The sequence below is a fragment of the Aquarana catesbeiana genome, linkage group LG06, assembly GCF_042186555.1.
Source record: "Aquarana catesbeiana isolate 2022-GZ linkage group LG06, ASM4218655v1, whole genome shotgun sequence".
Taxonomy (NCBI): domain Eukaryota; kingdom Metazoa; phylum Chordata; class Amphibia; order Anura; family Ranidae; genus Aquarana; species Aquarana catesbeiana.
Window position 1 is genome coordinate 125598975 of NC_133329.1, and position 27821 is coordinate 125626795.

Here is a 27821-nt window from a genome sequence, read left to right on the forward strand (position 1 = left end):
TATTTTGAAGGAAACCTGCACTGAGAATATGAAGGCTGCCTTTGCAGATTAGGAAGTCAAGAGTTTTTAGAATACCTGAACTGATTTGTTCTTGGTCAGTGACTAATGTAACATTGTGCATTGTTACTTTGAATGCAGATTTATATGTAACTGCAAGATGGAAGTGTTTACTGTGTTTACTGTTCATCACAGCCTTAATATACAGGTGTTCAGAGACTGCTGGGAGGTGTATGCTGAAAGCAGAACGTTAAGTTGCAACTAAACTACACAGTCCATGAGCAATCACCAGGGGGCGGCAGCATATAAAAGTAAAAGCCAGGGAGGACAGAAGGCGGTTGGAGAGAGACTTTGCTTGTGGAAGAAGCCTCTGTCTAACAGAGTTGAGCCGGGCGGGCCTGGACCATATCAGGTTGGACAGGGAAGTGCAGAGTAGCTGGAGAAGCTGAGGAAGAGACTAACTAGCCAAACACTGCGTGCAAAGTGCTGCTTTGAGGAGACCTGACAGATGCAGAAGTATGTGAGTTGCATGCACCACCACCGCATTTTCAGTTAAAGGGGGGCTCCCTATTGCAGAACTACTGTTGGTCACCAGGATTGTTAGGACTGGTGAGAGGGTCGCTGACCCACACATTGTTACTATTGATTTTCACCCTTGTTGTCAGCTGAGCCTGCAGCATTCTTCAACAGTAACCCCTTATCAGGGACAAATACACCATCAATCCCTTATTGCTTTAAGCTGCCATTCCTTGTTTGCCACCGTGGTTACTGCAAGCAGGTCCCTGCTTGCATCTGTATCTGCTTCCATTTCTGTTCAAGTCATTTAAGGAGGGTACTTAACCAACAACTTCATATATATAAGAGAACTGTGCCAGTCACTTTACATCTTAAAGGGACTACACGTTTCAATGCACACCAACATTAAGGGCCCTAACTAAGCCGGCAGAAGAATCAACCTTTCAGCTTGTTCATACTCAGGGACTATCTTTTTAGGAGTACTGGGGTGCAGAAGTTTTGACAAATTTTTCTGGGCTTAAACCTAGACTTTCCTGACTGAGGGCCTACAAATGAGCTAGCCAGCCCAATTCCTTGTTTTCCATATGTGTCTCATTTGAGGAGTAATCTCCCAGTTGGAGGGCTATTATTTATATCCTCAGTCCTGCAGGCCAGGTGGCCACACTTCAAAGGGTATTTGTCTGTACTGTATTGTTCCTGTGTTGATTCACTTTGCTTACTGTTTAACTTCTTTGCAAAAGCTTTATTGCTATCAATACATCCTGGTTGTCTATTTTTATCAAAGTGAGTGTGTGTTTTTCTTGTGTGACAGCAGGAAGACTCCCTGGCCGAGGTAATTTGGTGGTGTCAGTAGAAGTGGGGCTCTGTTTAGAGCCAAGTGAAGAACAGAGGACCCAAATATACTAGCGGCTCCTGCAGGGGTAGCGTTACACGTGGGGGATCCCTCTGTTCAACAGACATGTGAGTCATAAAAATAGAGAATGGAGCCTACTGCTATCATTGAGTAGTGCTGGGAACAAAATAGACAACCAGACCTGTGTGTAGTATTAAACATTCCCAGTGGGCCAAGTGAAGAACAGAGGATGGAAATATACTAGCGGCTCCTCTGGGGGGTAGCAGCACAAGGTTTTATTCACATGACATTGCACATCATAGCGCAATTGCCTTTGCTAGTCAAAACATTTATGCCACAATGCACTGTTTTAAATGCTCTGTCAAGTCATTTAAATAAATGTATGCAGTAAAAATAACTTGCATTTATACTAGTTTATACTAGTTTTTAGAAGACTTGAAATTACTATATAATACTGAACTTAAATGTAAAGTAATGCAACCAATATTGCTGTCAAAAAGACACCGGCTCCGACAGGCATTATTATTACAGGCATGTATATACTGCTGGTAATTTACATACTGTAAATCTAAACCGTATAAAACTGTAACTCTAGGGCAGTGTTTTTCAACCTGTTTTCGGTCAAGGCACTCTTTAGAATTCTGCACAATCCCGGGGCACATTAAGTACGTGCCCTTTTTTGCGCATTCCTACACGTTGCACTTTTCAGTTGTGTGCCCTGTGCACATGAAACACACAAGAAAGATGCCAGCGCAATTTTAGTGAAGTGACAGCGGAGCCTGGCTGAATTTGATGGGCACAAGTGGCTGCATTTGACGGGCACAAGTGGCTGCATTTGACGGGCACAAGTGGCTGCATTTGATGGGCACAAATGGCTGCATATGATGGGCACAAGTGGCTGTATTTGACTGGCACAAATGGCTGCATATACTGGGCACAAGTGGCTGCATATGATCGGCACAAGTGGCTGCATTTGATTGGCACAAGTGGCTGATTATACTGAACACAAGTGGCTGCATTTGACGGGCACAAGTGGCTGCAATTGACGGGCACAAATGGCTGCAATTGACGGGCACAAATGGCTGCATATGATGGGCACAAGTGGCTGCATTTGTTCGGCACAAGTGGCTGCATTTGATTGGCACAAGTGGCTGTATATACTGGGCACAAGTGGCTGCATATGATGGGTACAAGTGGCTGCATTTGACGGGCACAAGTGGCTGCATTTGATGGGCACAAGTGGCTGCATTTGATGGGCACAAATGGCTGCATTTGATTGGTACAAGTGGCTGCATTTATTCGGCACAAGTGGCTGCATATACAGGGCACAAGGGGCTGCAATTTACAGGCACAATTGGCTGTATTTGACGAACACAAATGGCTGCATATGACGGGCACAAGTGGCTGCATTTGATTGGCACAAGTGACTGCATATGATAGCACAAATGGCTGCATTTGATGGGCACAAGTGAATGCATATGATGGGGCACAAGTGGCTGCATATGATGGGCACAAGTGGCTGCGTATTATGGGCACAAGTGGCTGCATATGATGGGGCACAGTGGCTGCATTTGATGGGCACAATGGCTGCATTTGATAGGCACAGTGGCTGCATTTGATGGGCACAGTGAGGCTGCAATTGATGGGGGTTCAGTATTTTTCAGTTTGTTTGCGCCCCCCCCCAAACTGTTGAGCACCAGCCGCCACTGATTATTAATTGTACAGCACTGTGCCCCAGCTATTTCTTTTGGGGTTCTATGTATATAGCAGTTACAATAAGTCTTAAAAGGGCAGATGTCACTTACAGTCATGTGCTGTAGATTGAGGTTTGAAAGATGAATGGCATCAGTCAGGGCAACAGCAAGGCAGTTATTGCTTTGTGTTATGGATAGTAGGTTAGTGTTTCAGAGATGAATGGAGTTAGTGGTTACCAAGGGCAACAGTAAGGCGGATGTTGCTTTGAGTCATGCACAGTTGGCTAGTGCTTTAGTGATTATTAATTAATAAGCTGTATCTGGATAAAGGTGGGTCGCACTTTCTTGTATTTTCTGTGCATGTGAATGCATCCAGCTGAGCTTCTGGATTCCAGCACCACCCCCCCTCCCCAGTAGGGTGGAAGGAGTACACCCAGAAGAGCCAGGGACAGAACATGGACACTGCCTGTTAGTCTGACTGTGACAGTTGTGCAATGCTGAGACTGCCTACATCAATGAAGGCGGTGGCTGTGATATCCCCGAATTGATAATGCACATAAAGCACAACCAACATGACGCTCTGTCTGCCGCCCCCATCATCCCCATGTAGAATAGGAAAACGCATATCCGAGAGCCTAAAGGGATGCACACCCCCCAAAAAAATGGAAGGATTCCTCCAAGGGTTTTTTTAGCAGCTAGGTAATCTAATCAAGAAAGTTTATATAGTTTATAATATTGTAAAATTTTTATTGGACAAAATTAGTACAAGAATGGAAATAGGATTTAAAATATGAATTCTGGCTACAGTTGTATACAATCATGTTCCATTACAGCTGTCAATTATTACACAGTACAACTATCAATTGACAGTACATTATAAAAATGATATCCACACGAACAATCCAACGCGTTTCAACTTATTTGGGCATAGTCTTCTACGGGGGGGGGGGGGTTGGCTCTAAAAGGATACATCAAAACATCCATATGTTCAATACCTCATATTTTGTGAGCTTTTGTGCATGTGATATATTAGTAAATTGGTAATTACCGCTCCGGAAATGGAACTCTACCCTATAGCCATAAATTGGGGTGCCACCTGAGACAAAATTCTCAGGTTGCCTCTTTATAAGGATGGCCCTGAATACAACCCACACATTGTGATTGGATGGATCAGATGAACAGAGGTTTTTATACATTGTTTTCTTGGTGCCAACATTGCAGCATACATGTAGTACATGTGGCAGTATGCTGCCATGGATTGTTAATTATTATAGAATGTTCCATTTTCCTGGCACCAACATTGGAGCACAAGGTAATTATGATAGCACTTTCCATTTTGGATCCATTCTCCATTGCGACGAGCAACTCATATAGCAGTCAGGTCCATGTCAGGCACTTCAATGCTCCCCCCGTCTTAGTTCAGTATTTACTGTATTAGAGGAATGAGAAAAAAAGTACTTTTGGAAATGTACACTTAATAGATAACTGCAACAGGAAAATGAAAGTAATGCAGCTGTCCCCTATGAAAGTAACCTCCGGAAGGCATCAGAGATGGTTTAATTTAGTCCATAGGTGGGCTTTAATTGCTTTTAACCCAGTTTCCATATATGTTTCCTGGATATGTTGGGCGATATTGCTTAAAGAGAAAATAAGGTTGATTTACTAAAGGCAAATTTACTGTGCACTGCAAGTGCACTTACGCTAGATTTAAGGGGAAATTCTGAAAAGAGGGAAAGCTCTGCAGATTTCCATCATCCAATCATGTGCAAGCCAAAACGCTGTTTTTTTTTTTTCCTTGCATTTTCCCCTCAGATCTACTGTAGAGCAACTTCACTTGAAGTGCACTTGCGGGCGTACTTGCAGTGCACAGACTATTTGCCTTTAGTAAGTCAACCCCACTGTTACTTTGCCCATGCAGCATTGCCCCATTGCTACTTCCTCTTCTGCAGCCATCTCAATACTGGCACAATATCTAATGATTCTAGGTATAGAGGAACAAGTGACCACTTCCCCTCTAACAATACATGGGTCTAGCAGACAATATCAGAGCAATGTCACATGAGAAGGTGAGTGGCATCATCGCTTCCTTAGATAGCGAGCGCAACGTATTCTAATCTACTGCAGGCTGTAGAGGAGGAATGAGCGGCAAGGTATTGCTAGTAAGCAACGCTTCTGTGCCTTTAGTGGTATTTATATTAGTCTGGTCACATTTAAACTTTGTATTTGGATTCTGGATGCATTGAATGCTATTATCTCTAAACACAGCTAAATATGTCTGCACCATTAAGAAATCATTACCTGCATTTATATGCATTAAGAAATGTCCTCTAAACATATACAAATAAAGGTTTCACAGTGGCAGTGTGAGTGAGGATTTAAGAAAAATGGTAAGTTGTTGTATCACTGTATTTGTATCTTGCAAATGTTTACTCATACCCAACTCAACACGAAAGAAAATGGGCAGGACAAAGCTACTGGTGAAAGAAGAGGAAATTCTTCGGTGACATTAAAGGAAAAAGCAGTAGCACATGAAACAGAGATATGAAACAGGACAAGAACAAGCTAGTGCCAAGCACACAAGCGTAGACCATAACGTAAGTTTTATCAGTTTACTGGAGATATTTAGGAAAAAAATTGGGTAGTCAAAAAAATTGTGACTTAAAAAGCCTTAAGACTATATTTTTCTGCTTTGCTAGCTAGCCATAGATTGCAAGATTATTCATCAGTAACGGGTAGGTAACAGTTAGAATCAGGAGACTCAAATATGTCCCCCAATTCCACTATAGTGAAAAATATCTTTAAGATATAGTACATGTAATGATTGTATATGGAAAAATAAATGTATATATTTATATTTTTACCCACATTTACATGCAGACCACGCTGCTCGACAAAAGTGACAGTAACAAAGGCTGAGAGACACTACAACATACATAAGGGTGTTTGAATGGTTGCATCAGTAGTTTTTTTTTTTTTCTTAAAGGATATTAAAAGCTGATCTTTCCCCCCTTTCACTAAATTTTACATTGGGATGCAGCTCTGCATGCTACTGTAAAATCATCTAACTGTCCTATGTTTAACAAAATAATTTTGCTGTTATTATATATATATCTAGATCTATATATATATATATATATATATATATATATATATATATATATATATATATATAAAGAGAGAGAGAGAGAGAGAGAGAGAGAGAGAGAGAGAGAGAGAGAGTTATATATATAATTTTGTGTGCTCCAATTTCCTTTCTTTTTCATGGTTCATGGGCACTGGTGATGTAGCCAGGGGCTCACAGATCCCCCTGGGAAGCTATACCACCAGTGCCTCCAAATGAGATCTTGATCCTCATCTGCAACATCTTAAGTGTTTAGCAGCAATAAAAAAGGCTTTTCTTTTTTTTTTAACAGATGAGAATATATGCACAAGATGAACCACATGACGTTATGTGCACCATCTCGCACATACACTATGCTTCAATAAATGTATCTGTTAGTAAAAAATAAAAAAAAATATCCTCCACCCCTATCCCTGAGATTTTGGGAGAAAAGGCTTTTTTTAAAAATGAGTGTGTGGTGCATGTGTATACTGATGACTTTTTTTTTATGGTGGCATGGGATTCTGGCTGGGAAATAAACTGCTAGGACTGGGGAAATGGAGCAAGAAGGAGGTGGGTAAGTACTACTAACTTTATTAATTTTAGTAGGAAGATTGTAATAATGTAGTTGGAAAGGGGGGGGGTCTGCTTTAACCACTTGAAGACCAGGTCTTTTTCTGACACTTCTCTCGTACATGTAAAAATCTGTATTTAATTAAAACCCCACACAATATATATATATATATATATTTTTAAAGCAGAGACTCTAGGGAATAAAATGATAGGTGTTGCAATTTTTATGTCACATAGTATCTGCACAGCAGTTTTTCAAACACAGTTTTTTTTTTTTAATTTATACTTTAATGGATCTTAAGCACAAAAAACACAATATAGTAAAGAGTAAATAGATACCAAACATGTCACGCTTTAAATTTTTTACACATGAGGTCTGGTGCTAAAATTATTGCTTTTGATCTGCCATCTGTGGTGATACCTCACATGTGTGGTACGATTGCTGTTTATGTACCAACGTGGGACCGACGCGTGCATTCGCTTTTGCGTGCAACCAAGAGGGGACAGGGCAATTTATTTGTTTTTTTATTATTATTAATGATTTATTTTTATTTTATTGTTACATTGTACCTTTACATTTTTTTTATCACTTTTATTATTATCACAAGGAATGTAAACATCTCTTGTGATAGCAATAGGCAGTGACAGGTCCTCTTTACTGAGGCATCTGGGGTCTATTAGACCCCAGATCTCTCCTCTGCCTTTAAAAGCCTTGGATCATACCAAGATCAGTATGATCCGATGATTATTTAAAACCAGCATTGGTTTGTTTACAACCGACAAAACCGGAAGTGATTAAATACTTGTCACTTTTGGTTTATTAGACAATAGAGATTCCAGTCCCTGATAAGCTCTACGTTCCAAGTGGGACGGGAGAGCCCTGGAAGGTAGCAGGAGGGGGGATCCCCTCCTGCTGTTTTTAAGAGCAATCCAGCGGGTATTTAGCTGCTGGGATTTGCTTTTACATGACAGTGCTCCACCTGCTGAAACAAACAATACAAATAAACAAGTGGTTAAAGTGCATCTAAACACAAAAACAACAAAATACAGCTTAGATTAGGTGGCTACATCATAGCTCCCAACTGTCCCTGATTTCGAGGGACTGTCCCTGATTTCGAGCAATGTCCCTCTGTCCCTCTTTCCTCCTCATTTGTCCCTCATTTTGGTCTGATCTATATAGTTGTATATAAAATGCACTATTTATCCTTAAAGAAGTGTTTCCCAGTGCTAAACCTTTCATCCAAATTCTAAATTGCTGCATTTGTAAATTTTAAAAGCCAATATAAAGGAATAGTAGTGGTAAAAAAAAAAGCCCTTGTAGATTCAAATAACCTTTTTTTGGGGGTTAATTCTCCTTTAAGGGGGTGTGGCAGGGGGCGTGCCCTATGCCTACATACTTTGCTAGTAGGTGTCCCTCATTGCCATCTCAAAATGTTAGGAGGTATGCTACATTAGTGTTTTTTCTGGATTTGTGTCCTTTATTGTTACCCGGTGATCCTGCAAATAACACACTCATTTCACCAATGGGGCAGGCATGGTTATCATGCAAGTTGTATTTCAAACACGTCTGCCTTTCCTTTCGTCCATTCCAGAATGTACTGATGCCTGATGTGTGTGGTAGTGCTAGATCAATACAAGTGATAGCTGGTTCTGATGGATCTAGCTTAAATGAATTTTTCCTTCAAAGAAGCAGATCCATGGGTGAAATATAGTATGGGTGAACCCTGTTCTAATTCTAGACTGCTACATCTCTGATAGCAACAAAATAAGTACCCAACAGACAGTACTAGAGAGCGCCTGATACAAAAGTTCATCCCACTTGAAGAACTTTTTGAAATATTTAATGGTTAAAAGCATCAAATGCAGCCAATGCGTTTCAGGAGAAAAAGGCTAACCCCCTCAAACCATATTGGCTGTATATAATGATTTTACCATTAAATGTTTAAAAAAGTCCTTTGAGTGAGATGATTTGTGCAGCAGGCGCACCTCAGTACACATCTAAGAATAATGGATTGATGGAACTAGTATTTTACAAAATAACCATAAGGTTTTGTGCTTGGTTCATCCTCATTACTTGGACGTGATGGGATTAGTAGTTTACAGAACAAAAATACATTTGTATGTTTGTACTTTCAGTTCAACTCACCGGAAGTGACCAGGACAATGCATTTCTGTCAAGATCAACTGGTATTTTCTGTACTTGCTGAAAATTGTATTAGCCTATTAAAAGAAACTTAAAGGCTAAGTTCACTTTTGTACCAATATAGCATTAACCACTTCAGCCCCGGAAGGATTTACCCCCTTCCTGACCAGAGCACTTTTTACAATTTGGCACTGCGTCGCTTTAACTGCTAATTGCGCGGCCATGCAATGCTGTACCCAAACGAAATTTGCATCCTTTTCTTCCCACAAATAGAGCTCTCTTTTGATGGTATTTGATCACCTCTGCGGTTTTTATTTTTTGCGCTATAAACGGAAAAAGACCGAAAATTTTGAAAAAAAATGATATTTTCTACTTTTTGTTATAAAAAAAATCCAATAAACTCAATTTTAGTCATACATTTAGGCCAAAATGTATTCGGCCACATGTCTTTGGTAAAAAAATGTCAATAAGCGTATATTCATTGGTTTGCGCAAAAGTTATAGCGTCTACAAACTAGGGTACATTTACACAGCTTTTATTTTATGACTGCCTATGTCATTTCTTGAGGTGCTAAAATGGCAGGGCAGTACAACCCCCCCCAAATGTCCCCATTTTGGAAAGTAGACACCCCAAGGAACTTGCTGAGAGGCATGTTGAGCCCATTGAATATTAATTTTTTTTGTCCCAAGTGATTGAATAATGACAAAAAAAATTACAAAAAGTTGTCACTAAATGATATATTGCTCACACAGGCCATGGGCATATGTGGAATTTCACCCCAAAATACATTTAGCTGCTTCTCCTGAGTATGGGGATACCACATGTGTGGGACTTTTTGGGAGCCTAGCCGCGTACGGGGCCCGGAAAACCAATCACCGCCTTCAGGATTTCTAAGGGTGTAAATTTTTGATTTCACTCTTCACTGCCTATCACAGTTTCAGAGGCCATGGAATGCCCAGGTGGCACAACCCCCCCCCCCCCCCCCAAATTACCCCATTTTGGAAAGTAGACACCCCAAGCTATTTGCTGAGAGGCATGGTGAGTATTTTGCAGCTCTCATTTGTTTTTGAAAATGAAGAAAGACAAGAAAAAAATTTTTTTTTTCAATTTTCAAAACTTTGTGACAAAAAGTGAGGTCTGCAAAATACTCACTATACCTCTGAGCAAATAGCTTGGGGTGTCTACTTTCCAAAATAGGGTCATTTGGGGGGGTTTTGTGCCACCTGGGCATTCCATGGCCTCCGAAACTGTGATAGGCAGTGAAGAGTGAAATCAAAAATTTACGCCCTTAGAAAGCCTGAAGGCGGTGCTTGGTTTTCGGGGTCCCGTACGCGGCTAGGCTCCCAAAAAGTCTCACACATATGGTATCCCCGTACTCAGGAGAAGCAACAGAATGTATTTTGGGGTGTAATTTCACATATTCCCATGGCATGTTTGAGCAATATATCATTTAGTGACAACTTTGTGCAAAAAAAAAAAAAAAAAAATTTGTCTCTTTCCTGCAACTTGTGCCACAATATAAAATATTCCATGGAGTCGACATGCCTCTCAGCAAATAGCTTGGGGTGTCTACTTTCCAAAATGGGGTCATTTGGGGGGGTCACTTTGAACTGTCCTGGCATTTTACGCACAACATTTAGAAGCTTATGTCACACATCACCCACTCTTCTAACCACTTGAAGACAAAGCCCTTTCTGACACTTTTTGCTTACATGAAAAAATTATTTTTTTTTTGCAAGAAAATTACTTCGAACCCCCAAACATTATATATTTTTTTAAAGCAAATGCCCTACAGATTAAAATGGTGGGTGTTTAATTTTTTTTTTTTCACACAGTATTTGGCCAGCGATTTTTCAAACGCATTTTTGGGGGAAAAAACACACTTTTTTTAAATTTTAATGCACTAAAACACACTATATTGCCCAAATGTTTGATGAAATAAAAAAGATGATCTTAGGCCGAGTACATGGATACCAAACATGACATGCTTTAAAATTGCGCACAAACGTGCAGTGGCAACAAAATAAATACATTTTTAAAAGCCTTTAAAAGCCTTTACAGGTTACCACTTTAGATTTACAGAGGAGGTCTACTGCTAAAATGACTGCCCTTGATCTGACCTTCACGGTGATACCTCACATGCATGGTGCAATTGCTGTTTACATTTGATGCCAGACGGACGCTTGCGTTCGCCTTAGCACGAGAGCAGGGGGGGACAGGGGTGCTTTTTTTTTTTTTTTTTCTTTATTATTTTTTTGCTTTTTTATCTTATTTTTAAACTGCTCCTTTCATTTTTTTTTTTTCATCATTTTTATTGTTATCTCAGGGAATGTAAATATCCCCTATGATAGCAATAGGTAGTGACAGGTACTCTTTTTTGAAAAAAATTGGGGTCTATTAGACCCTAGATCTCTCCTCTGCCCTCAAAGCATCTGACCACACCAAGATCGGTATGATAAAATGCTTTCCCAATTTCCCAATGGCGCTGTTTACATCCGTCGAAATCTAAGTCATGAAATGCTCGTAGCTTCCGGTTTCTTAGGCCATAGAGATGTTTGGAGCCACTCTGGTCTCTGATCAGCTCTATGGTCAGCTGGCTGAATCACCGGCTGCATTCTCAGGTTCCCTGTTGAGACAGGAGAGCCAGAGAAAAACACGTGAGACGGTGGGGGGGGGGGGCATTCCCTCCCACTGCTTGTAAAAGCAGTCTAGAGGCTAATTAGCCACTAGGATTGCTTTTACATGAAAGCCGACCGCTGGCTGAAAAGAATGATACCAAGATGATACCTAAACCTGCAGGCATCATTCTGGTATAACCACTCAAAGTCGTGAATTGCATACCTGAAGACAAAAAAATGGTTAACAATAAAACACAATAAAGGGTAAAGTATAAAAAATTACATACATGAAAAGCAAACATGATAAAACATAATAACAATAAAACATTGCAGAATAGAATACAGTAAAAAAGAGCAGAACAGAGAGAATAGAGAGAGAGAGAACAATAAAACGACAACTATTTTTTATTTTATATATATATTTTTTTTTTTTACACTTTTTTTTGTAACTAACTTTTATAACTGTAACCGGTTCCAGGTTCGGGTCTCTCAAAATGCGATGGCATCTTGGGAGACCCTGTGAAATTGTGCCCAGTCTGTGCAATGCTGTATCCTACGCTAATACTCAACTAGTGTATAGTAGCGTTCAAAACATTCACCAATGCAAAGACCAGTATTGTCAGGACAGGAGGGACAATAATAGCGGGTGTCACGCCTATATCCGCGCTTGCTGCAGACACTACATCTTTTTTGGGGGGGTTCGTTGGGTAGGGGTACTCGGGAGGACATAAAGAAAATGCCTCTCATGCAGCCGACTGCATTTGGTTGGGGATGTGAATGGGGGAAGTACGGGCGCTGCAGAAGCGGTGGGTTCCCAATTAGGATTGGCGAATGCTGCAGGAAGGGCATTATGGGCACGACGGGCCTGTGTTTGTCTTCTTCTTGGTGGCAGCGGGACACTACTTGTGCTTGCCACCTCACCAGCTTGAACTGCACTTATGGGACTCGCCACGTCACCAAGTGTTACTGCAGTGCTGGTTTGACTACGACCGGGGTGTACTAGGCTGCTGGTGCTTGCCAGTTCACCAAAACGCTACCAAAAAAACTGTTAGCGATCGCAGGGATCAGGCCTGACTCTGCGAACGCTGCAGTTATGTGTTTAGTGTTTTGTAAGTGACAGTGATCGATCGATACTGCACTTGGGTGGGCTGGGCTGGGCTGGGCCGGGCGGAGGGGCAAAAAGCAGGTGCTAGCAGGTATCTGGGCTGATCCCACTAACACTGCGTCTTTGGGAACCCTAAACTGCTGGGGACGCTAGTATAGATCTGATCAGATCAGATATTGATCCGTTCAGATACTATACCACTAAGGGAGGTGTACGGTGAGTGCGTGGGTGTTAGCGGTACTGGCGCTAATCTGACGCTGCCTGGGGCTGGTGCTTGCCAGTTCACCAAAATGCTACCAAAAAAACATTTTAGCGGTCGCAGGGATCAGGCCTGACTCTGCGAACGCTGCAGTTATGCATTTAGTGTTTTGTAAGTGACAGTGATCGATCGATACTGCACTTGGGTGGGCTGGGCAGGGCCGGGCGGAGGGGCAAAACGCAGGTGCTAGCAGGTATCTGGGCTGATCCCGCTAACACTGCATTTTTGGGAACCCGAAACTGCTGGGGACGCTAGTATAGATCTGATTGGATCAGATATTGATCCGATCAGATACTATACCACTAAGGGAGGCGTATGCTGCGTGCGTGGGTGTTATCGCTACTGGCGCTAAGCTGACGTTGCCTGGGGCGACGCATATCACCTCCGGGTGATCAGGGGGCTAAACCTTTATTCGGTAATAAATGGCGGGTGCCCTGACACTATAAAAAATGAACGAACTAACCAGCGTCACCCGTAACGGTTATACGGTGATCAGTGGTGAAAGGGTTAACTAGGGGGCAATCAAGGGGTTAAAACATTTATTAGGTAGTATATGGGGGTCCCTGACGCTATAAAATGCTGACGGCGAACCTAAATATTTACCTCACTAACTAGCGTCACCAGTGACACTAATACAGCGATCATAAAAATGATCGCTTAGCGACACTGGCGACGGGGGGGTGATCAAGGGGTTAAAAATTTATTAGGGGGGGGTTAGGGGGGTATCCTAGACCTAAAGGGGTCTACCACTAACTGCCCTACCACACTAACTGTCACAAACTGACACCAATGCAGTAATCAGAAAAAAAAACTGCTTGGTGTCAGTGTGACAGGGGGGGGAGGGGTGATTGGGGGGTGATCGGGGGGGGGGGGAATCGGGGCTGTAATGTGTGCCTGGCATGTTCTACTGTGTGTGTGTTGTGCACTCACATTACAGTCTTCTCTCCTCGGCCCCGGAATGGAAAATACCGAGCCAAGGAGAGATGACATCATTTCCTCTGCCTCTGTGTACTATACAGAGGCAGGGAAATGATCCCATTGGCTGGGAGCGATTGGGAGGGGGGGGCACGAATGGATGGCCTCCCCCTCACCTCCGATCGCCGGGGGACAAATGCCGACCGCCTCGGGCACGCGGGAGGCAGATCACGTACAGGTACGTGATTCTGCCTGCCCGTGCCATTCTGCCGACGTACATCGTCGTGAGGCGGTCGGCAAGTGGTTAATGTACTTCTTTTGCAAACATAAAACAGCTTTTCTATTGATTCTACACATGCTTATCTCACTGTCTTCGTGGCTGTTTAAAAACACTTCTCCATTACCTCTGCCTTACTTCTTGGTCAGACTTTAGGTCATGATGCAGGAAGGAGTTGACCAGCTGACCATTAGCACATACCCTGCATTATCTACCCTCTAGTCAAATCCTTCCTGTGTCATGACATATAGTCTGTCTGTCCAGAAAGTAAGGCAGAAGTAATGGAGAAGTGTTTTTAAACAGCCTTGAAGACAGTGAGGTAAACGTGTGGAGAATAAATGGAAAGCTGTTTTATTTTTGCTAAATAAGTACATTAATGCTATATTGGTACATAGGGAAGCTGGAATTTAGAAGAAAAAAAGGTGAACTTAGCCTTTAATGCAGCTACCACATCTAAGTACTTGTAGGCTGCAATATATAATGTTTATTTTTCAGTTTTGAATAAGCTTTAAGGGCTCATGTAGATGAGCATTATTTTCTTGTGTTTTATGTGTTTAAAGTGCATGTCAAATGTGCAGATACACGCTTATTTTGCAATATTCTCATATTCTAGTCACAATTTAGTAAGCAGATCAAAAGCATCCCTTTGCTGCAACTGAATAGTGATATGCAAAAGGCAGTATTTGTTAAACAAATTAGTCTACATGATCCCTCATATTATTAAAAGATGGCCATTGTAAGCACCTACACTACTGTGATAGTTTTTCCTATACTCCTTTACTGTTACTTTTGAACATACAGTAAAATATAAATAAAGGCATGTGGAGTCTAAATTCATTAAAGGAGAAGTTTGGGGCAAAGAAAAAAACAAACATACACACTTATCTCTATACTGGTGTGATGCCGCAGCTGACCGACGTTGGCTCTAAAGCGAGAACTGAGCCATCACATGATCTCTCAGCTCTCAGTCTGCTCGGAGCAGAGAGCAGTGACTGTCAGAGACATGCCGGCTGTCACAGAGGGGGAGATTGGTGCGTGTGGGACCCCGGGAACCTCACAAAAGATGCTGCTGTGGGGTAGGTGTCCTGGGTGCTCAAGCTAGCGTGCCCTGCATCAGGCCAGTTACTAGTGCTCAGTGCCAGAGCATGTTCGGGGACCCAGCATCGTGATACAGCAAAAATTCATTGGGACTCAAGAATTTGAATAAAATCTCAGGATGGTCCTGGCAACAGTTGGGAGGCATGTTTTACACGCCCCCCCCCCCCCCCCAGCCTGGTGCCCTAAGGTGGCAGCCTAAGCCGCCTTATGTTGGTGCCAGCCTTGCTTCTGCAACTTTTTCAGATCACAATGCACACTCAGTTCTCCTCACTAACCACGCTGCAGCTGCCCAGGCATACCTGGATAGGAGTAAGCCCAAGACTGGCAGAGTGGAGAATCTCGTTAGGGTGGAAGACGGATGATGCTTAAGGCTACATCTTTTCTGGTGGTCCTTCCTGCTTCCCACACAGTCCTGCTGGCTGCTCTCTGGCCTTCCCCCTGTTTATATATAAATCATGGTGGAAGGCAGAACTCAAAAAGCCTGGGAAACTGACCCAATGTTGAACCTTTCCCTTGCTTGGGGAATTAACTCTCGCTTACTAAAAGCACACTTAGTAGGCTCCTGCCCACATGTGTGTACATGCTAATATAGATCTTATTAATCCCTAATATTTATATTTGTTTATTATTCACAAAATAGCCAAAGCACTGATTGATGTTTACCAAGTCGACCTCAAATAAATGCATATTCCCAAGGTACACCTACTGCCATTGGTTTAGATTTAGAACAGTGGTGGTCAACTTTCTTGATATGGTGGGCCTCAAGTGCAGCCCCTGACATCACCAGAGACAGCAGACACACAACAATATATAGTCAAATACTATGGGCATGATACAAGAGATGGTCAGAGACTTTGGACATAATACCAGAGATGGTTATAGGCTGTGCACCTGATACAAGAGGTGGTCAGAGACTGGGGACATGCTGCAGGAGACTTTAGAGACTGTGAATATGTTATAGGAATTATCGGAGACAGTCTTAGACTAGACACATACAGCGGGTAAAAGTATCGAACACGTCACCATTTTTCTAGATAAATATATTTCTAAAGGTGCTATTGACATGACATTTTCACTACATCAGTAACAATCTACCGTATGTAATCCATACATTCAAAGAAACCAAAACGAATAAGTTCAGAATTTAAGTTATGTGTAATAAAATGGAATGACACAGGGAAAAGTATTGAAAATGCTAAGTGAAAGAGAAGTATGTTTTTTTTTTTCTTTTTTGATATTCATACTTACCTAGGTGGATGCAGCGTCTCTTCACTGAGAACCGAGCCACCGAACATCGCCGATGGCTCGGTTTTCTCACCTTCCCGAGCAGAAAGCTGCTGACTGTCAGTCTGCATCTCTCCAGCTCTGCTCCTCCACGCTCATTGGAGTGCTGAGCTGTGGAGGGGCGGAAAGCCGCCGTCTCAGTGGCTTGCTGAGACTGCCATCAGTCAAGGCAGCTGGCAGATCCAGACTTCCTAAGTCGCGATGAAGAGCTGCCTCCACTGATTGCAATGACATCAGCAGATAGCGGACTTCAGATCGCTCTCCGCTGAAAATGGTCACAGGAGTGCAAAACGAATTGCATCCTGTGACCCAGAGGAGAAGCCCAGCCTGAGCTCAGGCTGGGCTTCGCCTTTAATACTTCGTACAAAATCCTTTGTTGGTAATGACAGCTTCAAGATGCCTCCTGTATGTAGAAACTAGACGCATGCAGTGCTCGGGTGTAATTTTGGCCCATTCTTCCACACAAATCTTGAAGGTTCCGTGGGCCTCTTCTATGAACTCTGATGTTTAGTTCTTTCTATTGGATTCAAGTCAGGTGATTGCATGGGCTATTCTAGCAGCTTTATTTTATTTTTTTTAAACCAATTGAGAGTTTACTTGGCTTTTACTTGGCTTTGTGTTTGGGATCATTGTCTTGCTGAAATGTCCACCCTTGTTTCATCTTCATCATCCTAGTGGATGGCAATAGATTTATATCAAGAATGTCTTGGTACATTTTCCCATTCATCCTTCCTTCAATGACATGAAGTTTGCCAGTACCATATGCTGAAAAACAGCCCCACACCATAATGCTCCCACTAAAGAATAAAACATGGAAGCAAAGAAGTTGATTTACTAAAGGAGAAAAGAATGGTAACTTAGCTTAGTAAAAATAAAAAATACAAATGTCGCGCTTGCCAAATAAAAAGGATTAAATATACAGTGAAGATACTAATCTAATGAATAGTGAAATGAAAAAAATATAAAAAAAATATTGGAAATCGTGCAAAGTCAAGTGAAAAATATATATAAAAAATTAATGAGAGTTCTGAAAAATAAGTGAATGTTCTTGAGATAAATGAAAGAAGGGATCCAGTGGGATGATTTGATTCAGGGAATTCCACCACCAAGGAAAAGACAGATCCTCCTGTGACAATCACTCTATAAGCGAAAACTCTTACCAGATAGTGTGGTACACATGCAGATATAGCCCTCCACAGAGTAAGGTGATCCACCACGTCTCTGGAACCAGCTAAGTGGCAGGAAAGTTCATCCAGGATATCCAACGCACGTCTGGGAGTCTCAATCCGCCAGAAACCGCGGGGCATGTATATTAAAAGAAGGGGTTCCAATAGTGTGATAAAGTCTAAAAAATGCTTTATTGATAAAAGCCAAAACAGGATGGAAACTCGGAAAACACATAAAACCACGAGTGCTGTACAAGCAAGTTTGCTGGCAAACAGAATTTCAAAAAGCACCCGCACTTCCGGGGTCACGTGGGGCGTAACGACGTCAGCACGTAGCTCCTCTGGGGCAGAAGTGCGGGTGCTTTTTGAAATTGTGTTTGCCGGCAAACTTACTTGTACAATACTCACAGTTTTATATGTTTGCGAGTGTCCATCCTGTTTTGGCTTTTATCAATAAAGCGTTTTTTAGACTTTATCATACTATTGGAGCCCCTCTATCCGGAAGAGTTTTCACTTATAGAGTGATTGTCACAGGAGGATCGGTCTTTTCCTTGGTCGTGAAATTCCCTGAATTAAATCATCCCCCTGGATCCCTTCTTTCATTTATCTCAAGAACATTCACTAATTTTTTAGAACTCTCATTCATTGTTTATGTATATTTTTCACTTGACTTTGCATGATTTTCAATATATTTTTTATAATTTTTATTTTACACTATGCATTACATTAGTATCTTCACTGTATATTTAATCCTTTTTATTTGGCAAGCGCGACATTTGGATTTTTTATTTGTTTACTATGTTTATATCACATGGTTTGTAGCTGCTGGTTCTCAGCTAAATAAGGCCTCATGTACACTGCTGCTGGTAAAGGGACTTTAGATGTAATTCTTTATATACAGTATCTCACAAAAGTAAGTACACCCCTCACTTTTTTGTAAATATTTTATTATATCTTTTCATGTGACAACACTGATGAAATAACGCTTTTGAGTGTACAGCTTATTTTAACAGTGTAAATGTGCTGTCCCTTCAAAGTAACTCAACACACAGACAATAATGTCTAAACCGCTGGCAACAAAAGTGAGTACACCCCAAAGTGAAAATTTCCAAATATTTTGTGTGGCCAACATTATTTTCCAGCACTGCCTTAACCCTCTTGGGCATGGAGTTCACCAGAGCTTCACAGGTTGCCACTGGAGTCCTCCTCCACTCCTCCATGAGTACATCACAGAGCTGGTGGATGTTAGAGACCTTGCGCTCCTCCACCTTACATTTGAGGATGCCCCACAGATGCTCAATAGGGTTTAGGTCTGGAGACATGCTTGGCCAGTCCATCACCTTTACCCTCAGCTACTTTAGCAAGGAGGTGGTCGACTTGGAGGTGTGTTTGGGGTCATTATCATGTTGGAATACTGCCCTGTGGCCCACTCTCCGAAGGGAGGGGGATCATGCTCAGCTTCAGTATGTCACAATATATTTTAGCATTCATGGTTCCCTCAATGAACTGTAGCTCCCCAGTGGCAGCAGCACTCATGCAGCCCCAGACCATGACTCTCCCACCACCATGCTTGACTGTAGGCAAGACACACGTGTCTTTGTACTCCTCACTTGGTTGTTGCCATGCACGCTTGATGCCATCTGAACCAAATGAGTTAATCTTGGTGTCATCAGGCCACAGGACATCGTCCCAGTAATCCATGTCCTTAGTCTGCTTGTCTTCAGCAAACTGTTTGCAGGCTTTCTTGTGCATCATCTTTAGAAGAGGCTTCCTTCTGGGATGACAGCCATGCAGATCAATTTGATGCACTGTGTGGCGTATGGTCTAAGCACTGACAGGCTGACCCCCCACCCCTTTAATCTCTGCAGCAATGCTGGCAGCACTCATATGTCTATTTCCTAAAGACAACCTCTGGATATGATGCTGAGCACGTGCACTCAACTTCTTTGGTTGACCATGGCAAGGCCTGTTCTGAGTGGAACCTGTCCTGATAAACCACTGTATGGTCTTGGCCACCATGCTGCAGCTCAGTTTCAGGGTCTTGACAAACTTCTTATAGCCTAGGCCATCTTTATGTAGAGCAACAATTCTTTTTTACAGATCTTCAGAGAGTTCTTTGCCATGAGGTGCCATGTTGAACTTCCAGTGACCAGTATGAGTGAGAGCAATAACACCAAATTTAACACACCTGCTCCCCATTCACACCTGAGACCATGTAACACTAATGAGTCACATGACACCAGGGAGGAAAAATGGCTAATTGGGCCCAATTTGAACATTTTCATTTAGGGGTGTACTCACTTTTGTTGCCAGTGGTTTAGACATTAATGGCTGTGTGTTGAGTTATTTTGAGGGGACAGCAAATTTACACTGTTATACAAGCTGTACACTCACTACTTTATATTGTAGCAAAGTGCAATTTCTTCAGTGTTGTCACATGAAAAGATATAATAAAATATTTACAAAAATGTGATGGGGTGTACTTTTGTGAGATACTGTATTTATGACTGACTTCATTATGGTAAATATGGTGTTGCACATATTTGGCTGATTGGATTATTCGTTATTCCACAATCGTATTTTATAGATAGGTGTTGCATTTACCCTAGATTTGTCAGAAATTTTCATATATTGGTTTCTTGCAAGTCGTCTCGCTACCTATTCGCACAGACTGTGATTGTTATCCACAGTTTGCTGATAGGGGTTTGATTTCCATTTTTAGCATGTTTTTTTCTGAAGTTAGAGCAAGTTGCTGATTAATGCAGATGACATTTTCACTTTTGAAGAATGTAATTACTTCTGAAATTTGTACATGTTGGGACATTACTTTTGTGGAGGGGTATGTGAAAGAGGAAATGGTCCCCCTGGTCCCTCAGATGGGAGATTTTCCCTGAGTGAGATGACTTAGAAAATTATCTCACATGGTACCAGTAGGTTAATAACATTGGAGTTTTTGTTTTGTTTTGTTTTTTACAGTTTTTCATTGGAAGAAAGAGAAGAAAATTGATTATTCTAGATGAGAAATTACCAGAATAAGAGAGAAACTGATTCGATGAATATAATAAGGAAGTAGATAAATCGAGGTGGATTCTGGATAACATTTAGTCTGAACAAATGAGCAAGAAAAGGAAAAATATTTATGGGACTTAAATAACTATAGGTATATATATATTTATGTAATTATATAAGAATAAGAACATTTTTAAGTGGCAAGAAAGTGAGGTGGTAGATACTACAGTAAGGGATGAGGAGGTTTTTAATCAGCCTAATAATAAATCCCCTAAACCACCTGCACTCAAAGTAGGCAAAACTTTTCTTTTCATTTTGGATAGAACAAGGGAGGGTTATAACCCCTGTCAGATTTTTTTGTGCCATCTGTTTCCCATTGCGGATATTTTCCTTCACTTCCTGTCTTATAGCCAATAGGAAGTGAGAGGAAATCCCTGCAAATGAAGGGAATTCCTTTGGGACCACCAAGTCACCAGAACTAGTGTGCCCATTGAAAGATTTCCCCTCTATAACCTTTCTGGGGACAACCCAAAATTTTGGATTTTCTTTTACGTTCACTTTAAATGATAATAGTAAACAGGATAAATTGAGTAGTTGAATCTCCCTAGGGGGCACAGGCAGCAATAAAAACTGACATGGGTTCTATACCATCTCCTCTCTATTCAAAACTAAAAAAAAAAAGTTTTGCCTTTAGCTATACTTTAAGAAGAGGAGAAAAGGGAATAATGGTGCTTCATCCACATTTCTAGCTAATGCATCTTCATTTATTCCCCCAGTGCCAACAGATCGCACATTATGGTATTTAGGGATATGGTTATTAGTGGTATGGAGAAGTTAAAGGGGTTGTATGGGTTCGTTTAAAAAAAAAAAAAAAAATAACAAACATGTTATACTTACCTCCACTGTGCAGTTCGTTTTGCACAGAGTGGCCCCGATCGTCCTGTTCTGGGATCCCTCGGCGGCTGTCTCGGCTCCTCCCCGCAATAGCTAACCTCCTTCTGGGAAGCTCTATCCCGAGGGGGTTAGCTTGCGGGCGCGCTCCCTGTCATACACGCTGCATCCATAGACACAGCGTGTATGACTCGGTCCTGCCCCCTGGCAGGCCATGTCAATGGATGTGATTGTCACCAGCGCAAAGCAATGGCTGCGCTGCTATCAATCTCTCCTATCTATCCAATCAACGGCCAGACTCCATGGAGAAGAGGACGCCGGGGGATGCGCACAGCAGGTGAACTGGGTCAGGAAAGTAAACTTTTGGGCTGGGGGGCCGTCATTGCCAAACACGAACCTTTACAACCCCTTTAAGGATCAGAAAACTAAATGTTGATAAAAAGGTAGTGGCAAGTATAAAAAGCCTAAGGCTCCATGCACACTAGATGCTCAAAAAATGCTGGATAAAAACGCTGACAGCTGAATGTAATCTAAACAATTGCCGGCAATAAAAAATTGAGGAAAAAAAAGCATGGGGGTCCGCTTCAATCCATACCAGGCCCTTCAGGTCTGGTATGGATTTTAAGGGAAACCCCATGCCAAAATCTTTTTAAAAATTTTTGTGGGGTCCCCCCAAAATCCATATCAGACCAGATTAGAGCATGCAACCTGGCAGGCCAGGAAAGGAGGGGGGGGGGGGTCGAGTGAGTGCCTCCCCTGAACCATACTAGGCCATGCCCTCAACATAAGGTGTGCTTTGGGGTAGACCCGAAATGAAAAAAAAGGTCCATACCCAACCAAGGCTCCCGCTGTCTGACAGCTCTGCCACCTCCCGCCACATCAAGGAGAAGAATCATTATTGGTTGGCAACCCTCCTTTAAGATCCCATCAGCAGTGTCTGCATCATATGGTGGAAAATTATCTAGGGGCGAACACAGACATGGAGAGCTTTCCAGTAGACAATCCACTGGGTTTCATGAGAATGGACCACTGGCCCGAACTTGCCCAGTATGCAATAGAGCTGCTGGACTGCCATGCATCCAGCGTGCTTTCTGAACGGGCATTCAGTGCTGCCGGTGGTTTTGTGATAGATAAAAGAGCACGTCTGTCCACAGATCCGTTGACTGGCTGACATTTATCAAAATGAATCAGTCCTCCCCCTTTGGACTTCTGGCGTGGTCTCTAGATGTGAAATTTTCTTCATTGATGTTCATGCTCCCCGGGCATACTCTGCCATCTCACGGGATTGGAAGATATCTGTCACAAGAAGGAGCCAATCCGTCACTGTCTATCATCGATCTATGCCTCTTTGATCCGACTGGTGACAGGGTTTGTTTCTAGGTTCCTCTCTAATTGGGAATCAGACCTTGCAACTCATTTCTCTGACTCGCAAAAGGAGAAAAACCTCCACTTTGCTCAGCGGTCTTCCATGGCCACTAGAATCCAGGAGACTGGTTACAATATCTTGACCCATTGTATAGGGTTCCCACCACTTTGCACTGCTCTGTAAACTTTTTAAAAAAGAGCTGGATGCATTCCTAAATGCACAAAATATAGCTGAATACTACATTTTAGAGGTAGTAACGTCAGGGGTAGTTGATCCAGGGCATATCCAATTGCCTCCCAGGGATCAGGAAATCATTTGTTTCCCACTGGAGTGAATTAGATCATGTTTTATTGTTTTTTTTTTTTTTTTTTGTATCTTCCTCTAGATCAACTATGTGTATAGGTAGTGTATATGGAGGTTTTCTATTTGTGTGTGTTTTTTTTTTTTTTGGTTAAAGTAGATGGACTTGGGTTCTTCATCCACATGTCTTTTTTCAACCTGATTAACTACAGGTATGTAACTATGTAATTCCCTGAGCAGTTTGGGTACCGATAATTTCTCCCCAAGATATACAAGAATATGTAACCCCCCCCAGTGTGACTGGTTTGCTTACTTTCAGGGTGGGTGAGTACATTGACCATTTTTTGCAATCATTGGTGGCTAGTACACCTGCATATTTAAAAGATACCAAACAAGTTATGAATGAAATCGAGGGAGTTAGTATGGCATGTGGCATCTCTATATACCAACATAACCCATCGTGATGGTATGGAGGTGGTTTATTACTTAGGAAGATCAGAAAAAAATTCAATTAAACAGAAAATGGTATATTGATGATGCTCTCTTAATCTGGGATGGAAACTTTGAATCATTGGTTGAAATTTTGAGTTTTCTAAATAATAATAACGGGAACATCAGGTTATTGTATCAGTATAGTGAGTCCCAGGTTAACTTTATAGTAGTTGGAGAACATTCCGAAAGGACAATTTATTATTATAAGGATTAAGGAGAAACAGCAATACACTTGAGGACTATCATCCACAGGCCCTCATTCTTAAGAACAGATTTGTGGAAAAAGTGTATGAGAAGCCAAAGTTGGATAACACCATTGAAGTGGGTGAGAGAATGGATAGGGAATTGTTATTGTTGCCCTCTGGACCTAACGATAGCTGGGTCACAAAAAAGTTTACTTTTATCACTCATTTTTGTACTTTGCACTGATCTGTATTAAAAAAAAGACCTGATACTTTCTGATTTTTTTGCCCAGTTCTCCAGAGATTGTATTTAAAAAGGCTCCAAATTTGCAGACCAAACTAGCCCCCAGTGTAGTAAACCCCCTATAAAAATCCAGTTCTTTGGGAACCTTAAGAGTTTTTATTCTTGCAATAGGTATGTTATTTGCACCGTGAATGGTAATAGAGGTCCCATTATCTGTACGTTTACGTCTTCCAGTAAATTATATGAGATTGATACTTTTGTGTCCTATACATCCCCATTTGTCATCTCTTAGAGTGCCCTTGTGGGCTACAAAATGTGGGTAGGACCACAATATAAAAAACAAATATTCAAGTGCGCTGTCCATAAAAAAGTTAATACATATCAAAATATATAATCAATTAATTTCATATAACAAACAAAATTGTATTACCAACACATAATAAATCCATTACATTCATTACAATGTGCATAATGCAGCATATTAGGTGCAAAAAGCCCATGTATAAAGTGCATAAAAGAAAAAACTGTTACAGTGCAAGAAATAGTGCTTGGTTCATATGCCTCGACAATCTTCTTTTAAATAGTGGAAATTATTGGAATACACCACAACTGGAAAGTTTATTCTGAAGACTCCTCACCACAAACAGTTAACAGAGCTTCTTGCAAGGAAAGCACAAAGCGCCTTGCTGCTCTGCAGCCAAGTGTACCGCGGTCCAGGATATAAACACTCTCCAAACTCCTAAGACAAATGTACTCCAAGGAGAGGATTAAAAGCAAGAGGAGGTCTACATAGTGTAGTATATTAACCGAACAGATTTATTAAAACAATAAGATTGCATTTACAAAATGCGTGATCTTAAACAGCGTGTGATTCAAACAGCCAGCATGTCCGAGCTTCCACCAGACTTGCGGAATTATATATGAGGCCCCTCCCAACACCTTTCTCCATAACAAGCATTGTCTGGGGACCCGAGGCTCCTAGGACCACTAGGGCTCTCAGAGATAGACTGCAGGAGCATATTTATAACATTAGGCATGGTTTCAAAGGACACTCTCTTTGGGCTCATTTTCATAAGTGTCATAATAGAGACCCCAGAGGCATTCGCTTTGTGGGGGTGGACAAATTGGAGCCCTGCTGGAGGAGCTGTAATAGGACCAGAGAGGTCTCCAAAAAATAGATGTGATGAATTTACAAATTGAAGTGCCATTCACCACAGGGACTAAACGTGCTGTGGGATATAAATTGTTTAATTAATACTAAATAAGTTCCCACACAGTTGTGGTCCTACACTCTCACATGCTAGACTCAGACCCTATGAGAATTGTTTTGGATTGATCTGCTGTTTTTTTAGATGAATTATAGAAATAATTCACCAGTGATGTTAGGACAGGGTCAAGAACATCTTAACAGGATAATGGTTGACACCCTGAAATGACTTTTAAAAATTTTTTATATAGCTATAATTGTATTGCTCTAGTCCCCTCTAATGTTGATCAACACATGTATGGTTAGTGTTGACTGAACTTAGCGGAATGCTGGGAAATGTTGCTTGGACAGTAAGCAGACTCATTATTAAATAACTACTAGACCCAAAAGAACCTGGGAGTTGGAGAAGTAAGCCAAGAGGGGGTATAAGTGGAAAGGCCCAGAAGAGAGCATGGAGAATTGGAGATTTCAGCCAACCAGAGAGGAGAGCTCCTGAGGCGTGAGAAGCACTGTTCGCGGTTCACTGCTGGAAATAGCCAGCGGCCTATACTTCGCAGGGAGCTTCTGGATCCTTTCACAGACTGCTAGACTGAGCTGGGTGGAGTTCCGCACTGTGAGCTGCTCAGGTGATAACCTGAACTGTCAATGCGCTGTTGTGGGATTCTGCCTGTACCGTAACACCTAGTGATCCAGACCATTCATTGCCCAGGCCTGCTGTAGGAACGAGAGAGGCATCCCACTGCCACAGCCTGTACCCTTCTTCCTACCAGACAGCTGATCGACAAAAAAAAGAGGTGCCTCCTCCAACACTTCAGCCAGTTGCTGAGGAGACTCTAAGAGAGAATAGTGGGAGGGTCTTGGACCCACAATTATTCTTAATACTGATATTGTTTATACTTTTCTTCTTTCAAGAAATTTGTGCTTCATATTCAGTACACGTAATTGCCCTAACGCTCTGCTGGACTAGGCTCAAACTGGCCTCTCCTTTTTGCTTCAATTTCCAACTTATTGAGATAGTATGGTAAATATACTTACTATCCTCCAGCCCATCCCACTGTGTGCAGGATAATAACTGCCTGCACCCTAGACATATCCTATTCACATGCGTCTTCAAGGGCCCCAATTTAACCAGCAGAAGAGTAACTCTAAGGACTGTATTCAGGTTAGTTGATCCCGAGGACAGGTCTGCATATGAGCTTAAGTCACATGGGGTGGCAGCATGCAATGGGATAGCTTCCCCAGTGGTCCATGAAACCATAGAGAAATCATGTTCCTCTTGACTTCCTTACCAACTGCAGTGCTGCTGTAGAAGAGCACCACCTGCAGTGGAGAAAGTAGATTGCACCTGTTTACATGGGCTATTTTGAAAAATGTGACAGCGGGTGCAGGGAGAAGACCAGGAGCATGTTACCTGTTGCATCCAAATTATGGGTGTAACGTGTAACATGCTCTGAAGGGTGAAATTATCCTTTAAATTGTGTAAGCCGACATACCTGTGTAACGGTATTTGCGCAGCAGTTTTTCAAAAGCAATTTTTTTGAGGAAAAAACACATAACCCAATTTTTCTGTAAGATATAAAAGATGATGTTACGCCAAGTAAATAGATACCAAAGTAGAGTAGAAGGAGCTGTAGGCTCTGAGCATGTAACCTGTGTTTTGTGCAGCCTCAGCCCTGATCCTCCTCTTTTCCTGTGACGTCACTCCCCCTGCGGTTAACGCTGGTTAATGGGGACTTCCTGAAACTACAGGGCAGCCATGCTTCCACCATCTATCTCTCCCCATCCATCTGACCGTCGTCGTAACCTGCAGGATGACTAACATCAGCGGGCTAACTTCTTTAATTGATGAGCAAGATTACTACAGGGGGTCCCCTACTTACAAACATCCGACTTACAAACGACTCCTACTTACAAACGGAGGGAGACAACAGGAAGTGGGAGGAAATCTACCCCTAGCAAGGGAAATTCACTCCTGTAAGAGTTAATGTGGGAAAAAGGTGTCTCCACTGATGCTTTATCACCTATCCTTATTTCCCTAATAACCCCAAATTTTCAAAATCCAATTGTCATTGGGACAGAAAGTGAGGTGAAATCTTCTGAACAGGGGCACAGACAGCAAAACAAATGTTACAGGGGTGATAGCATAGGGAAGGGTTATCTACAAAACTTAAAAATAGATTTTTTGGCTGGAGCTACACTTAAAAAAATGTACCTGTTCCGACTTACAAACAGATTCAACTTAAGAACAAACCTAAAGTCCCTATCTTGTTTGTAACCCGGGGACCCCCTGTACTCCTGTTTGTGAGTGTTTTTTTGTCCGGTGTCTATTAAAATGTGTTAATACTGCACTCAGGTGGTGCCTCCCCCTTCTCTTTTTTGCCTATTTTACAGAGTCGGACATACTCTCAGGATGGCTGCCACCGTTAAACTCCTATAACCTATATATTTTTATGGACTGGGGACTGTATAGTTGTTAATAACCGTTGAAAGTCTTTTTTGGGATTACACCTTCTGTGCGACAATAACACCTCT

The 27821-nt window shown here is 41.9% G+C and overlaps 1 protein-coding gene across 4 annotated transcripts in view; it reads left to right on the forward strand.

Annotated features, from left to right (window-relative positions):
* Positions 1–5111: 5111 nt before the first annotated feature.
* LOC141148905 (uncharacterized) overlaps positions 5112–27821 on the forward strand; it is a 143473-nt gene continuing 120763 nt past the window's right edge. For 2 of the 4 annotated variants that reach the window (XM_073636757.1, XM_073636760.1), the window contains exon 1: positions 5537–5654. The gene's annotated coding sequence lies outside the window, so the exon portion shown is untranslated. Of the gene's footprint in view, positions 5211–5536; positions 5655–27821 lie in introns of those variants that run through there. The other 2 variants (XM_073636759.1, XM_073636758.1) reach the window with 2 other exon arrangements.